The sequence below is a fragment of the Eptatretus burgeri genome, chromosome 2 (assembly GCF_056783735.1).
Source record: "Eptatretus burgeri isolate ZD-2024b chromosome 2, Ebu_testis_v1, whole genome shotgun sequence".
NCBI classification, from domain to species: Eukaryota; Metazoa; Chordata; class Myxini; order Myxiniformes; family Myxinidae; genus Eptatretus; species Eptatretus burgeri.
In genome coordinates, this window is record NC_140962.1 from 31,470,659 (window position 1) to 31,488,509 (window position 17,851).

The window sequence follows — 17,851 nt, forward strand, 5'->3', positions numbered from 1 at the left end:
GCATGTTCACAAACTACCAACGGGTATGGTGGGGGTTATGAGGAAAGACATGCAAAAGTTCGAACAACTCAAAACACCCCAAGGGTCCATGTTCTGCTCCAAATGTCATAATGTTACAACCCATTTGAATGAACAAATCACGACGGCACATGAAGTAGTCCATTACAAGCAGCAAAGAAGCAAACTGAACCATGGTCTTCACTTCAATGGATGGACAAAATATAGGAATGTATCATATTTGTGTTTGCATCTGTGGATTGCTGAAAAAGGCATATTTTGTTGGGGCTCAACAAAGCTTCTGAAGGCTGAAGGTCAATGAGGTCACACACACGCACGCACGCATGCACGCACACACACGTAGGTGATCAACATAGTTTTCAAAAAAATTAAAAAAATTGCCAAGTAATAACAAAATGGACTGACCAACACCCGTGAAGAATCCTCGATTTTGCAAGCAGCAAAGACAGAAGGGTGTGCAAACACAACCTCCTTCGCCTTCGGTGGTGGAGGACCTAATATGAGTTCTGTCACAAGAAACTTTAACGCTGGAGAAGAGGAAACAATGAGGCCTGTGAAGGCCGACGCAATTACGACCAACGCAGGCTTCAGAAATAAAAAAAAGTCAACATCATGGACAGGATTCGAACCTGTGCAAGAAACACACATTAGATTTTGAGACCAATGCCTAATCCACTTGGACATCATGACATGACACGGTTGAAGCCTCTTACCAACAATCAAAACCAAAGAACAACATCATCATACACATTTCTTTTTTTTTTGAAAGGGTAATGACAGTCTTTTCAAAAACCCATTTTTACAAACACTGCAGTTTGTCATCAGCAGGTCAAATCCATGCCCAACCAGCCCTGGTCATTGAGTCATTTCAGCTGGATGAGTCATTGAGAAACTACTGGATGAGTTCACAATTGGCTCAAATGAAAATGGGACGAGTGGGTGGAAGTACAGGGAAACAAGGATATGGCAAGTGCAGGTGCAAGTACAGACAGATATGGAGGTGAAAAGAGTCAGTGCGTGTGCGGAGAGACATGGATATGGCATGAGTTGGTGAGTGTGCAGAGAAACATTGATACGGCATGAGTGGGTGCGTGTGCAGAGTGACATTGACATGGATGGCACAGGAAAAATTGTCGAAATGTCCTCTTTTTTTTGTATCAAAATGCTCTTACATCATACAAATGTCCATCCTAGATATTAATTTCCACTTTCGTCAAAATTACAGAGAAATTCATTAATTTTAACCAAGGCAGGAGCTGTTTCATGCTTCTGTGATGGTCGTGTTAAGTGTACTGTGTATCCTGTGGAAGGAGTGTTCTTCTGTTCTTATGTATGGCAGTTTGGCTGCCAGGTCGCCATCACTGCTTGGAAGTGCAGCTGTGCCGCTGATGCTGTGCCCCTCCATTACAACATTTCGCCGACCTCGACAGGATAACAGGCTCCGTCAACCTCATCTGGTGTTGACCCGAATATCCCAAGTCAGCCACCCAAGCCACTTCGGCAACACCAGGTTTTGAAGGTGTGTTGATTCGGTTTCATGTGGTTGTGAGGTGAGGGTTGTGGGTTTATGTCCAGAACATACACTTTCTCTCCATTTCATATTACTTTTGGCTGAAAGTGCAATTTTATTGTGCTATAATTCCTGCGCAAGTTTTGGAAATTGTTGGTCGGATTGTTTTTATGGAGAGGTAAGTTCCCCCGTATTTTCGGAAAGCAAACATTGGGTTTTTTTTAAGAGAGAAAAGAGAAATTGTAAATGCAAATAATAATGAAAAGTGCAATTGGGGAGCACGTACCTCCACCACACAATGCCTGATCCACGAGACAAGTACATATCAGGCCCAATACATTTTGAAATATTATGCTATGCACAGTTTTTGGCCCCATCTTTCAATGGTGAAGAATCACTTAAAATTAAATAACTCTCCGATACTGATCCGCATTCGGAACTTCACCAAAATTGAATTGATTCGTCCTTGTCACACACCGAACCTCTCCACCATTTCGTCCGAATCCATCCACAACCTTTTCAGACATTGTGATACATTTCGTTTTTGGCCCAATCTCTCAATGGTGAAGAATCACTTAAAATATTCCAGTATCTGTATCCGGATTCGAATCTTCATCAAAATTATGGGTTGTTGTCCTTGTCCGTTCACCGACAAACACAAAAAAATTCAGAATGATTGCTTGAAAACTGTGGTGAAAAATGTTGTTGTGGTAATCAGGCAGCCAGACAGAATATCAAGAAGATGACATCATACAGAGCATGATATTTGCAAAATTCATAAAACAAATTTGACCTCAAAAATAATAGGTGGTTGAATTAATTGACCAACGATGCAACTCCTCTTCAAATGTCACGTCAATCGAATGAAAATAGAGGATTTTAGAACTTTCACCGAACTTGTTGACCTTGGGCCTTTGTTGAAATTTTGACCTTTTGACCTGAAAAACAATTGGCTTCTTCCTCATGACAAACTCCAGCATGTGCTGTCGTTTCGTGAAGATCGGTTTTAATTCATGACTGGTCGGCGATGAACAGCAGACAAACAAACCACCAGACAGAATAACAAAATCGACGAACCAATGCACTTGAAAATCTTCCATTTCGCAAGTAACAAACAGACGAACAGAGAGAAAGGGGTGAAAACACAACATCCTTCACCTTTGGTGGTGGAGGACATAATATGAGTTCCATCACAAGAAACTTTGACACTGGAGAAGAGGAAACAATGAGGCCCTGAAAGGACTGCACAAGTGTTGTCAACGCAGGCTTCAGAAAAAAGCAAACGTCATGAACAGGATTCGAACCTGTGTGGAGAAACCCCATTGGATTTCGAGTCCAACGCCTTAACCACTCGGCCACCATGACACATTGTTGATGAAGCTCTTACCAACAATCAAAACCAAAGAACAACATCATCATCCACTTTTTAAATTTTTTTTCAAAGGGTTTTGACAGTCTTTTCAAAAACCCATTTTTGCAAACACTGCAGTTGGTCATCAGCTGGTCAAATCCGTGCCCAACCAGCCCAGGTCATTGAGTCATTTCAGCGTGAAACGACTGGATGAGTTCACAATTGGCTCAAATGAAAATGGGACGAGTGGGTGGAAGTGCAGAGACATGGATATGGCAAGTGCAGGTGCAAGTGCAGAGAGACATGGATATGACTACAGCAAGTGTTTGTGCAGGGAAACATGGATATCGTATGAGTAAGTTCAGGTGGAGCGAGACATTGATGTGGCATGAGTGGGTGCATGTGTGGAGAGACATGGATATCGATGGCACAGGAAAAATTGTCGAAATGTCCTCTTTTTTCTATCAAAATGCTCTTACATCATACAAATGTCCATCATAGATATTAATTTCCACTTTCGACAAAATTACAGAGAAATTCATTCATTTTAACCAAGGCAGGAGCTGTTTAATGCTTCTGTGGTGGTCGCATTAAGTGTACAGTGTATTCTGTGGAAGGTGTGTTCTTCTGTTGTTGCATGTGGCAGCTTAGCTGCCAGGTAGCCATCCCTGCTTGGAAGCGCAGCTGTGCCGCTGATGCTGTGCCCCTCTATTACCACATTTTGCCGACCTGGGAAGGATACCAGGCTACGTCAACCCCATCTGGTGTTGACCTGAAGATCCCAAGCCAGCTACCCAAACTACTACGGCAACACCAGGCTTTGAAGGTGTGTTCAGTCGATTTCATGTGATTGTGGGGTGAGTGTTATGGGTTGTGGGTTTATGTCCAGAACATACACTTTCTCTCCATTTCATATGACGGGTTGAAAGTGCAATTTTATTGTGCTATAATTCCTGCGCAAGTTTTGGAAATTGTTGGTCTGATTGTTTTTATGGAGTGGTAAGTTCCCCAAAATTCTCGGAAAACAAACATTGGGTTTTCGATAAGAGAGAAAAGAGAAATTATAAATACAAATAATAATGAGAAGGGTACTCGGTGGAGCACGTACCTCCACCACACAATGCCTGATCCATGAGACAAGTACATATCAGGCCCAATACATTTTGAAATATCATGCATGTTATGCACAGTTATTGGCCCCATCTTTCAATGGTGAAGAATCACTTAAAATTGAATCACCCTCCAATACGGATCCGCATTCGGATCTTCACCAAAATTGAATTGATTCGTCCTTGTCACACACCTCACCTGTCCACCATTTCATCCGAATCCATCCATAACCTTTTGAGACATTGTGCTACATTTCGTTCTTGCCCCAATCTCTCAATGCTGAAGAATCAATTAAAATATTGCAGTATCTGGATCCGTACTTGAATCTTCATCAAAATTATGGGTTACTGTCCTTGTCCGTTCACTAACAAACACAAAAAAATTCAGAATGATTGCTTGAAAACTGTGCTGAAAAATGATGTGACAGAAAGGCAGACAGACAAAATATCAAGAAGATGACATCATGCAGAGCATGATATTAGCAAAACTCATAAAACAAATTTGATCTTAAAAATAATTGCTGGTTGAATTAATTGACCAAAGATGCAACTACTCTTCAAATTTCAAGTCAATCGGATGAAAATTGAGGATTTTAGATCTTCCACCTAAGTTGCTGATATTTGGCCTATGTTGACCTTTTGATCGATGCTGACCTCGAAAATAATTGGCTGGTTGAATTCGGTGACCTGAAATATATATCCTCTTCAAATTTCAAGTCAATCGGATGAAAATTCAGGATTTTAGAAATGCACCCTAGTTGTTCACCTTGGGTCTATGTTGACCTTTTGGTCGATGTTCACGTTCTGGTCGATGTTGACCTCAAAAACAATCGTCTTCTTCCATATGACAAACTAAACCATGTGTTGAAGTTTCGTGAAGATCGGTTTTAAATTGTGACTTGTGGGCGACAAACAGACAGACAGAACAACAAAATGGACTGATCACCGATTTTTCAAGTGACAAACAGACAGAGAGGGGTGAAAACACAACCTCCTTCACCCTCGGTGGCAGAGGCCATCATATGAGTTCCATCACAAGAAATTGACGCTCGAGAAGAGGAAACAATGAGGCCTATGAAGTCCAACGCAATTATTGCCAATGCAGGCTTCAGAAAAAAGTCAACGTCATGAACAGGATTCCAACCTGTGCAGAGGAACCCCATTGGATTTCAAGTCCAATGCCTTAACCACTCAGCCACCATGACATGGGGTCACTGAAGCTCTTATGAACAATCAATACCAAAGAACAATCTTATCATTCGCTTATGTTTTTTCTCAAAGGGTTTGAACTGGCCATGAGCCAGAACCGGGAATTTTTGGCCACCGGAATCATCGGAGGGGAATCGTGCTCATCATATTTTTTGGTGGAGTATACATCTCCACAGTCAGAAACGATGTGATAGCATTTCTTTTGTGGTAGCCTTATGTGTGTTATTAGCCGTTTCGTAACCCCATCCTGAAATAAACTTTTCTAAAATCGGCGAAAGACAGAAGAAGACCTTTTATTTAAAACTAATGGTTCTCTCTTATTATAGGCTATATCTTCTTGAAAATTGTTAGGCATGCAGCTCATGTTATTTGCTTTTCAAAACAGTTATTAAAACTAGCCTCGCAATTAATGTTTGCATTTACAGGCACTGATAGTCCAGTGCTGATACATTGCAAAACATATGATTTTGTTTTCATAAAAAATGTGATGGAAGTTTTTTGGCCACACCCTAATTAATGGATACCATGTTTAAATACGTGAATTTGAATAAAATTTAATCATAAACGAAAATAACAAAATATATTTTAAGTTAGATGTACATTATAAATGATGTTATGATTGTTATCCCACCCCGCCCCCCCCCCAAAACGAGAAATACCGCAAATCAAGGAAAGTTTGTTGCTTTTAGTTTTTCTTGCATACAGGTGACAAATACATTGACAAAAACATCTCAAATGATTTGAAGGTTCATGATTTTATATGATCAGACATGTCGTAGAAAGTATAAAGGACCCGTCTTTGGTTCATTAGACAACATGTTTATCAGCAACACATTGGGCCGAGGTAATGGCCTTGTTAGTGTGAAACACCACATTTGTGTTTCTATTCTGTAATTTAGATTTTCTGAAGTTATTCTCATATTACAGGGAAAAAACATTAATCTTGTTCATGAACATGCGATCATTTACCTTTGTTTTATTCTTGGAAAGTATCCTTCAATATCAACAGGTAAAATATCATGACATTGACCAAGCTACATAAATCCGTCCAAATTAGGTATTTTTTCATGAGGGGGGGGGGGGGCAGGGGGTGCGGTATCATTGTCTGCGAAACTGATCTTGATATACAACATACAAATTTTTTTTTAGATTTTTGGATTTCTTAATAAATTTGCGAAACACCCATGTAATTATATTGTTTCAGGACTTTTATTTACTTTCCACAGTAAATGACAGACAAATACTTTTCCAAAGGCGGTATGATTTGTCACACAGGAAATAGACACTGATATATGTGTCACCAATGGCATACCTTTCAACCTTGGCATGTTTATCAATTTTTGTTGAGAAGCAAATGATCCGAGCAAAAGGTGAGACAAATTTCAGTATTTATGTTTGACTGAGAAATAAAAAGTTGTAAAGTTGACATAGGATGTCTTACCTTGGACTGGCCATTTTGCACAAAAGCTTATTTAAGGGGAGGCATATAAACAGGGTGATAACACACAAAAAGTGACCACCGATGCGAAGCTATCACATATTTTCTAATTCCAGGGTTGTACACCTGGACAGGAATTATAATGAGAATTATTCCTGTCAGAAGGTACCGACCAAACCGACGGGCTCATGGACGATGACAGTCTTTTCAAAAACCCATTTTTACAAATACTGCAGTTGATCATCAGCTGGTCAAATCCATGCCCAATCTGCTGAGGTCATTAAGTCATTTCAGCATGAAACGACTGGATGAGTTCACAATTGGCTCATGAAAATGGGATGAGTGGGTGGAGGCAGTGTGACCACTCCTTGGCTTTTTTCACAAGATCTTGGCTATGCGTTGTTCACCTTGGCATCTTGGTTTTCTGGAGGTTTTCTTGGCGTATAGGTTTTCTATGATCATGACTTTTCCAAAACCTTGTGAATTCTTGGCTTTTTTCATTGGCTCACCTTGGCATTTATGAAAATAAGGAGTGGTCACACTGCGTGGAGGTGCAGAGACATGGATATAGTCCGAGTAAGTTCAGGTGCAGGGAAACATGGGCATGGCATGAGTGGGTGCATGTGCAGAGAAACATTGATGTGGCATGAATGGGTGCATGTGTGGAGAGACATGTATATCGATGACAGGAAAAATTGGCGAAATGTCCTCTTTTTTGCATAAAAATGCTCTGACATCATATAAATGTCCATCGTATATATTAATTTCCACTTTCGTCAAACTTACAGAGAAATTCATTTATTTTAGCTAAGGAAGGAGCTGTTTCATGCTTCTGTAATGGTAGTGAAAAGTGCACTTGTATCCTGTGGAAGGTGTGTTCTTCTGTTCTTGAGTATGGCAGCTTGGCTGTCAGGTCGCTATCACTGCTTGGAAGCGCAGCTGTGCCGCTGAAGCTGTGCCCCTCCATTACCACATTTCGCCAACATCGGAAGGATAACAGGCGACGTCAACCCCACCTGGTGTTGACCCGAAGATCCCAAGCCACCCACCCCAACCACTTCGGCAACACCAGGTTTTGAAGTTGTGTTGAGTCGATTTCATGTAGTTGTGGGGTGAGTGTTATTGGTTGTGTGTTTATCTCCAGAACATACACTTTCTTTCCATTTCATATTACGTTTGGCTGAAAGTGCAATTTTATTGTGCTTTCTTTCCTGCACAAGTTTTGGAAATTATTGGTCTGATTGTTGTTATGGAGAGGTAAGTTCCCTCGTATTTTCTCAAATAAAACATTGGGTTTTGAGGAGAGAAAAGGGAAATTATAAATTCAAATAATAATGAGAACGGCACTCGGAAGAGTGCATACCTCCATCACACAATGCCTGATCCACAAGACAAGTACAAATCAGGCTCAATACATTCTTGAAATGTCATGTTTTGCACAGTTTTTGGCACCATCTTTCAATGGTGAAGGATCACTTAAAATTAAGTAACTCTCCCAAATGGATCCGGATTCGGATCTTCACCAAAATTGAATCGATTCGTCATTGTCGCACACCTCACCTGTCCACCATTTCGTCCGAATCCATCAATAATCTTTTGAGACATTGTGCGACATTTCATTTTTGGCCCAATCACTCAATGGTGAAGAATCACTTAAAATATTCCAGTATCCGGATCTGGATTCGAATCTTCATCAAAATAATGGCTTACTGTCCTTGTCCGTTCACCGACAAACACAAAAAAATTCAGAATGATTGCTTGAAAACTGTTCTGAAAAATGATGTTGCGACACACAGGCAGACAGACAGATAGTCAAGAAGACCGACGTCATGCAAAGCAGGATATTGGCAAAATTCATAAAATAAATTTTACTTCAAAAACAACTGGTGGTTGAATTAAGTGACCAAAGATGCAACTCCTCTTCAAATTTCAAGTCAATCGGATGAAAATTGAGGATTTTAGAAATTCCACCTCAGTTGCTGACTTTTAGCCAATGTGGAACATTTGATCGATGTTGACCTCTAAAATAATTGGCTGGTTGAATTCAGTGACCTCAAATATGAATCCTCTTCAAATTTCAAGTCATTCGGATGAAAATTGAGGAGTTTAGAAATACCTCCTGAGTTGTTCACCTTTTGGTCGATGTTGACATTCTGGTGGATGTTGAACTCAAAAACAATCGGCTTCTTCCATATGACAAACTCCACCATGTGTTGAAGTTTCGTGAAGATCGGTTTCAAATTGTGATTTGTGGGTGACAAACATACAGACAGAACAACAAAATCGACTGATCATCGATTTCGCAAGTAACAAACAGACAGAAAGGGGGTGAAAACACAACCTCCTTCACCTTCGGGGGCGGATGTCATAATCGGAGTTCCATCACAAGAAACTTTGATGCTGGAGAAGAAGAAAAAATGAGGCCCTTGAAGGCCTGCACAACTATTGTCAACGCAGGCTTCAGAAAATAAGTTAACGGCATGAACAGGATTCAAACCTGTGTGGAGGAACCACATTGGATTTTTTTATCCAACACCTTATCTACTCGGCCACCGTAACATATTGTTGTTGAAACTCTGATAAACAAACAAAACCAAAGAACAACATCATCATCCACTTCTTTTTTTTTAAGGTTTTGACAGTCTTTTCAAAAACGCATTTTTACAAACACTGCAGTTGGTCATCAGCTGGTCAAATCCGTGCCCAATCAGCCCAGGTCATTGAGTCATTTCAGCGTGAAACTACTGCTTGAGTTCACAATTGGCTCAAACGAAAATGGGACGAGTGGGTGGAAGTGCAGTGACGTGGACATGGCAAGTGCAGGTGGAAGTGCAGAGAGACATGGATGTGAAAAGAGTAAGTGTATGTGCAGGAGACTTGGATATGGCTTGAGTAGGTGAGTGTCCAGAGAAACATTGATATGGCTCGAGTGGGTGAGTGTGCAGAGAAACATGGATATGGTATGAGTGGGTGCATGTGCAGAGAGACATGGATATGGTATGAGTGGGTGCATGTGCAGAGAGACATGGATATGGTATGAGTGGGTGCATGTGCAGAGAGACATCGATATGGCATGAGTGGGTGCGTGTGTGGAGAAACATGGATATGGCATGAGTGAGTGAGTGTGCCGAGAAACATTGATATGGCTTGAGTGGGTGAGTGTGCCGAGAAACATTGATATGGCTTGAGTGGGTGAGTGTGCAGAGAAACATGGATATGGTATGAGTGGGTGCATGTGCAGAGAGACATTGATATGGCATGAGTGGGTGCGTGTGTGGAGAAACATGGATATGGCATGAGTGAGTGAGTGTGCCGAGAAACATTGATATGGCTTGAGTGGGTGAGTGTGCCGAGAAACATTGATATGGCTTGAGTGGGTGAGTGTGCGGAGAGACATTGATATGGCATGAGTGGGTGCGTTTGCGGAGAAACATGGATATGGCATGAGTGGGTGCGTGTGCGGAGAGACATTGATATGGCATGAGTGGGTGCGTGTGCGGAGAAACATTGATATGGCATGAGTGGGTGCGTTTGCGGAGAAACATGGATATGGCATGAGTGGGTGCGTGTGCCGAGAGACGTGGATTTAGATGGCACAGGAAAAATTGGCGAAATATCCTCTTTTTTGTATCACAATGCTCTTATATCATATAAATGTCCATCCTAGATATTAATGTCCACATTCGTCAAAATTACAGAGAAATTCATTTATTTTAACCAAGGCAGGAGCTGTTTCATGCTTCTGTGATGGTCGTGTTAAGTGTACTGTGTATCCTGTGGAAGGTGTGTTCATCTTTTCTTACCAATGGCAGCTTGGCTGCCAGGTAGCTATCACTGCTTGGAAGCGTAGCTTTGCTGCTGATGCTGTGCCCCTCTATTACCACATTTTGCCGACCTCGGAAGGATAACAGGCGAAGTCAACCCCACCTGGTGTTGACCGGAAGATCCCATGCCATCCACCCTCACCACTTTGGCAACACCAGGCTTTGAAGGTGTGTTGAGTCGATTTCATGTGGTTGTTGGGTGAGTGTTATTGGTTGTGTGTTTATGTCCAGAACATACACTTTCTCTCCATTTCAAATTACGTTTGGCTGAAAGTGCAATTTTATTGTGCTATAATTCCTGAGCAAGTTTTGGAAATTGTTGGTGTGATTGTTTTTATGGAGAGGTAAGTTCTCCCCGTATTTTCGGAAAACAAACATTGGGTTTTTGAGAAGAGAGAAAAGAGAAATTATAAATACAAATAATAATGAGAAGGGCACTCGGTGGAGCGTGTACCTCCTCCACGAAATGCCCAATCCACGAGACAAGTACATATCAGGCCCCATACATTTTGAAATATTATGCTATGCACAGTTTTTGGCCCCATCTTTCAATGGTGAAGAATCACTTAAAATAAATTAACTCTCAGATACGGATCCGGATTTGGGTCTTCACCAAAATTGAATTGATTCGTCCTTGTCACACACCGAACCTCTCCACCATTTCGTCCGAATCCATCCACAACCTTTTGAGACATTGTGCTACATTAAGTTTTTGGTCCAATCTCTCAATGGTGAAGAATCACTTAAAAAATATTCCAGTATCTGGATCCGGATTTGAATCTTCCTCAAAATTATGGTTTACTCTCCTTGTCCGTTCACCGACAAACACAAAATAATTCAGAATGATTGCTTGAAAACTGTGCTGAAAAATGTTGCTGTAACAGACAGGCAGACAGGCAGAATATCAAGAAGACGACGTCGTGCAGAGCATGGTATTTGGAAAATCCATAAAACAAATTTCACCTCAAAAACAATTGGTGGTTGAATTAATTGACCAAAGATGCAACTCCTCTTCAAATTTCACGTCAATCGGATGAAAATTGAGAATTTTATAAGTTCCACCTCAGTTGCTGACCTTTGGCCTATGTTGACCTTTTCATCGATGTTGACCTCAAAAATAATCCGAAGTTAAAATCAGTGATCTGAAATACACATCCTCTTCAAATTTCAAGTTAATCAGATGAAATGAGAGGATTTTTAAAATACACATTCGTTGTTGACCTTGGGCCTATGTTGACCTTTTGGTCGATGTTGACCTCAAAAATAATTCCAACTTGAATTCAGTGATCTGAAATATAAATCCTCTTCAAATTTCAAGTCAATCAGATGATTAATCAGATCAATTTCAAGTCAAAACTGAACCCAAAAGGAAATTCTGCTTCAACAATATACATTCAAGTTATGGCCCCCAGATCAATGAGGTCACAACGTGTTTCCCCGCAAGGAATTGTGGGATTCATCTTGGATTCCTTGATTTCAACATGGTGGATGTGAGACTTGTATTCCTGATGACAGGCCAGATATGGAAGTCCGGTATTTTAAAAATCCAATGGGAGAGCCTCTGCAGTGCTTTGAGATCTTCATGAACAATGTATGTTTAATACCTGAATTTCAATCTTTTTCAGATTGAAGATATTCTGTGAGCCTCAAAATCGTGAAACAAACAAACAAAAACACCCCTTTACATTCTATCATGGCATTGATACTGTTATAATAGCATGAGTTTCATTTTAAGGAACTTCGACGTTCGAGGAGGCCATTTGGCCCAGAAAGGCTTGTGCTGTGATTAGCAACATGTGGTTATTGTCTACGTGATCTCTCCTTTTCAAATGGTGAGCATCAAGAGGGAAGCAGCACGTAACAGTTACTTTTTTAAGTCTTTAGCATGACTCGGGCAGGATTTGAACTGCAGACACCCCAGACACAACAGAGGCTCGGAAAAAAAAAATTGACATCATGGACAGGATTTGAACCTGTGCAGGGAAACCCCATTGGATTTCAAGTCCAACACCTTAACCACTCAGCCACCATGACATGTAACCAATGATGTTCTTATCTCAAAACAAAACGCACAGCACAATGGTATTTAGAGGTTTTTTTTAGTTCACCTGGACATTTGTCAGGTGAGCTTATGTGATAGAGCAGTGTCCGGATGTGAGTCAGTTGGTCCGTAAACACTTCAGTCATTATCGCTTGAACAAAACACGATTTTGATGAAACTAGGCCATGAGCTTCATATTTGATGTCTGACAAAGGTGTATTGACCGCATCACAATCTGCGCTCATTCACGGGGTGAACATGGGGGGGGGGGTTAACCCCCCAAAATAGTTGGTATTTGCTATCTTTTCCGAAACTACACACACAATATCGATGAAACTTGACTCAACCTTCCTCACCCGTGATGGACCAAAGTTTGTTCATGGCATTGGAAAATCAGGGCCTAAGAGGCTCTGATGGGGGTCTGAGCCCCCCAAAATAAGTATATGCTCTTTTCCAAAACTACAAACACAATTTCAATGAAACTTGACCACAACCTTCATTACCCATGATGTACTAAAATTTGTTCACAGCATTAAAAAAAAGGTAGGGTCTGAGGACCTCTGACTGGGCGTCTGTGGGGGTGGGAAGGTGTCTGTGTGTGTGTGTGTGTGTGTGTGTGTGTGTGTGTGTGTGTGTGTGTGTGTGTGTGTGTGTGTGTGTGTGTGTGTGTGTGTGTGTGTGTGTGTGTGTGTGTGTGTGTGTGTGTGTGTGTGTGTGTTGGGGGGAGGGAGGTTGATTGACTTTTGCTCCTGATCCAAGTGAGCTTCAGGACACGCAGTCGTATTTTAATTATCGAGCTTTGACAGTCTTTTCAAAACCTGCAGTTGCCCATCACCTGGACGAATCCCAACACAATCACACCCCAGAGCAATTAGTGATTTCTGCGTGAAACTGTACAAGTTCAAAATTGGCTCCCATGGCAATGTACATCTTTTTCGCCCCCGTTGAACTTAGTCCGAAATGGGGGCTTATGGGTTGGGTCTCGTCCATTTGTGCATCAGTGTGTCTGTCCACAGTCGTATCTCAGACGCGTATGAACCCATTTTGTTCAAACTTCGCTCACAGATAGTACATGATAGTATACATATGCTCATCATTTTGTTTCGTGATTCGATCAAAGATGGCCGACTGGCAGCCATTGCACTTGTGAAATCCTGATGTTAAACGCGTCCTCAACCATTTCTCAGACATGCCTTTACCGATCTTGCTCAAACCTGGCACACAGGTAACGAATGATAGCTTACACAGGCACGTCATTTATTTTTGAGATCAGATCAGGATGGCCGACTGGGGGCATCAGGGCTGGATTTAGACATGTGGTGGCCCCTGGGCAGCCTTCAGTAGTGGAGGCCCACTCTATCTTAGAATACTAAAAAGGTGACAAGACAGCATATTTACAGTCATCCACAAAGTATATTCTTCATGAACAAAGAATCTGAACTTCTATATAAAATAGAGACTCAGATAAGATGAATATCTTATATCTGTTATAGATGAATATCTTATATCTGTTCCATTAACTACCAACTACCATTCAGGCACTCACAAATACATTTTTCCTTACAATTTTTTTTTTCATGAAATATGTGGAGGCCCCTGGTTGTGGAGGCCCCTGGGCAACTGCCCAGCTTGCCCATGCCTAAATCCTGCCCTGGGAGGCATTTTGTTACTTTAACGTGTCCCAAAACATTTCTCGGTCAAGTATGGTCTGATTTTATTCGAACTTGGCACAAACACAGTACACGATGTCATACACATGCCCCTCACTTTATTTTGAAATTTGATCAAAGATGGATGAGTGTAGGGTGGTGGCCATTTTAGTTGTAAAAAAACAACCCGGTATTGAACATGTCCTCAACCATTTCTCAGAGATGCATTTATCGATCCTATTCAATTTTTTTCATACCGATACCATGAAGCATCTTTCATGAAAATTAAACAAAAAACTTGATTACTCTTTTTCAATTTCACCACAACCATCTTTCAGTACAGTTTACAAAAACTGATCAGACAGCATTTTCAACTGAATGATAATTTTCTATTGTCTGCAGTTAAATAGAATTACTTTTATATGTAAATAAGTATTATTAAATGTGATACTGTTTGTGTAATTCAGTACATCTCCCCCAAAATACATGAACATGAATCGCTTTCGGATGAAATTTGCATTCCCAATCGAAAACATCATACGTGTCAAGTGACAAATTATGTAACACAATATAACTAGGTGACCCACATCATTAATATCCATGACTGAATAACCTAATCGTCCGCAATTTTCCATGTCACATGACCACTCAATTCAGTTGTGCATCCACATAAATGTTGTAAATATGGGTTAGCCCTTTAACTCCGAACTGCAAAATTACTAAAACCACAGGGGCGATGACATTTTATGTCTTTTTCTCCTTGTTTGTACTTGAAGTCAAGGCGCATTGAACAAGGAACAATGTAACTTACTGACAGGCAATGGGAGAAAACGTTGACGTAACAAACAAGGTGTTAAATGCACAAAAGAAGAGAAATGGAAAGGCGTTGTCTTGCAAATATGTGGAGAGAGATAGGGGATGGAAGATGACTTGATGTGTTGGTTAATGGCCAAACTGAAGCTCTGGAGGAAAGAATGTGATTGAACAGACTGAGGAAGGAGGTTCAACAATAGAAGAAAGGAAGAAAAGAGGTGGAGGTGAAAACATAATCTTGAATTGAAGATTTTAACAAGGAATGGGTTACTGAAAGAACACGTCCAACCTGGAAAGGTTGGGAAGGAATGGAGAATCAGAGGGAAATATATACCAAAGGAGAGGCAATAAAAACAGAGGTCACCAAACCTATCTGGGATGACAGAGCTGAGTATGTCCTGTGCTTCTACTTTGTGACTGTTGTTATCCTTGTCCCCTGACTAGTAAAGATGTCTTATCATCTCTTGTCTTTAAAATATACAGGACTGATTGATGTGGTTAAGTAAATATATTACGAGCAGGGTTGCCACCTTCAGGGTGGGTGGAGAATGTGTATTACTTGCTGAAAAATGGAGCCTGGACATGAAATATCAGGTAATCTGGTCGCTCGTGGGACCTCTGATGAAAGGGAGACACTTCTACCTTGGCTCATACATGCATAATATAACTTTCCAATCCTATCTATCTTTAGTTCTCTGTCTTGGAGTAGTTACCAGACAAAGTTATGGGACTGGTCCACCACTGTGAAGAAATTAGAATGGCATTCAGTTGAGCGCATATCTCTGCCAGGCTCAACAGTCTACGTTTTGTATCCAACTGAAAGGCTGGATCTGGATCTGAACCTTAAACAAAATCTAATCGAATTGTTCTTGTCACCTAACCAACTCATCCACCAAGATTTGTCATAACTCGGCCACAACTTTTTGAGATATCGTGCTATATATCGTTTTTGACCCGATCTCTAAATGGTGAAGAATCACATTAAAAATTCTAGTATACGGAACTGTTTCTGGATCTTCACCAAAATCTAATCAGTTCGTCCTGTCACACACCGAAACTGTCCACCAAATTTCGTCCCAATCCGTCTTCAACGTTTTGAGATATTCTGTTCACAGACAAACAAATGAAATTGCTCGTTGAGCAAGGAATTGCCGGAATAACTTTGTCATATCTCCATGATCTCTGAAAAAAGAAAAACCTGGAAATCAATTTGGTTCTTATAAGTCGATAGTGCTACTGTTTAATGAGTTATAGCACTTAGTTTGGTCATGATCATAACTTGGAAGTCAATCGGACTTGAAATGGCGTTTTTATCGCAATTTGAAATTTTTGACCCGACCTCCCTGACATTCGACCCCCGACCGCTAAGAAGGGTGTTGGTGTGACACCCCAATGAGACATATGGTTGGATGCAGTATTGGAAGATACACATTTTGGATTTAGTTTGAAGTCGATACGACCATTTTAGTGGACGTTATTGCAAAAATAAGAATTTTGGTTTTTCGGTGACCTTGACCTTGAACTTTGACCTAGATTCACCAAAAACGACAAGTGTCTAAGGTGGACCATGGCCGACGTCTGTACCCAGTTTGGTCATGATCATTGAAATGGTGTGGCTGCTACAGGGTAAACAAACACACAAACAGACAGACAGACAGACACACAGAATGACACACACAACCGACCAACATAATTGCCGAAATCCGAAGGATTCCGGCAATTAACAAGAAGACATCGTGCAGAGCACTGTACAGTACTTGCAAAATCCATAAAACAAATTTGACTGAAAAAAATAATTTGTGGTTCAATTTAGTGACCAAATATGCAGCTCCTCTTAAAATTTCAAGTCAATGGGTTTAAAATTAGGGGTTTAAGAAATACCACCTTAGTTGTTGACCTTGAGACTAGGTTGACCTTTTTCTCGATGTTGACCTCAAAAACAATTGGCTGGTTTAATTCAGTGACCTGAAATATAAATCCTCTTCAAATTTCAAGTCAATCCGATGAAAATTGAGGATTTCAGAAGTATCACCTTAGTTGTTGACCTTGGGTCGATGTTGACCTCAAAAATAATCTCCTTCTTCCTTATGACAAACTCTACCATGTGGTGAAGTTTCGTGAAGATCGGTTTCAAATTGTCACTTGGAGGCGACAAACAGACAAAACAACAAAATCGACTGATCATCGATGTTGCAAGAAACAGAGAGAGAGAGAGAGAGAGAGAGAGAGAGAGAGAGAGAGAGAGAGAGAGAGAGAGAGAGAGAGAGAGAGAGAGAGAGAGAGAGAGAGAGAGAGAGAGAGAGAGAGAGAGAGAGAGAGAGAGAGAGAGAGAGAGAGAGAGAGAGAGAGAGAGAGAGAGAGAGAGAGAGAGAGAGAGAGAGAGAGAGAGAGAGAGAGAGAGAGAGAGAGAGAGAGAGAGAGAGAGAGAGAGAGAGAGAGAGAGAGAGAGAGAGAGAGAGAGAGAGAGAGAGAGAGAGAGAGAGAGAGAGAGAGAGAGAGAGAGAGAGAGAGAGAGAGAGAGAGAGAGAGAGAGAGAGAGAGAGAGAGAGAGAGAGAGAGAGAGAGAGAGAGAGAGAGAGAGAGAGAGAGAGAGAGAGAGAGAGAGAGAGAGAGAGAGAGAGAGAGAGAGAGAGAGAGAGAGAGAGAGAGAGAGAGAGAGAGAGAGAGAGAGAGAGAGAGAGAGAGAGAGAGAGAGAGAGAGAGAGAGAGAGAGAGAGAGAGAGAGAGAGAGAGAGAGAGAGAGAGAGAGAGAGAGAGAGAGAGAGAGAGAGAGAGAGAGAGAGAGAGAGAGAGAGAGAGAGAGAGAGAGAGAGAGAGAGAGAGAGAGAGAGAGAGAGAGAGAGAGAGAGAGAGAGAGAGAGAGAGAGAGAGAGAGAGAGAGAGAGAGAG

General features: G+C 41.1%; 3 non-coding genes across 3 annotated transcripts; all 3 read right to left on the bottom strand.

Moving 5' to 3' along the window:
* Positions 1-2,811: 2,811 nt before the first annotated feature.
* On the bottom strand, positions 2,812-2,893 carry TRNAS-CGA (transfer RNA serine (anticodon CGA)). Its single transcript has one exon. It is a non-coding gene; the product is annotated as a tRNA-Ser (tRNA).
* Positions 2,894-5,111: 2,218 nt separating this feature from the next.
* Positions 5,112-5,193, bottom strand: TRNAS-UGA (transfer RNA serine (anticodon UGA)). The gene has a single exon. It is a non-coding gene; the product is annotated as a tRNA-Ser (tRNA).
* Positions 5,194-12,411: 7,218 nt separating this feature from the next.
* Positions 12,412-12,493, bottom strand: TRNAS-UGA (transfer RNA serine (anticodon UGA)). The gene has a single exon. It is a non-coding gene; the product is annotated as a tRNA-Ser (tRNA).
* Between the last annotated feature and the right edge of the window lie 5,358 nt (positions 12,494-17,851).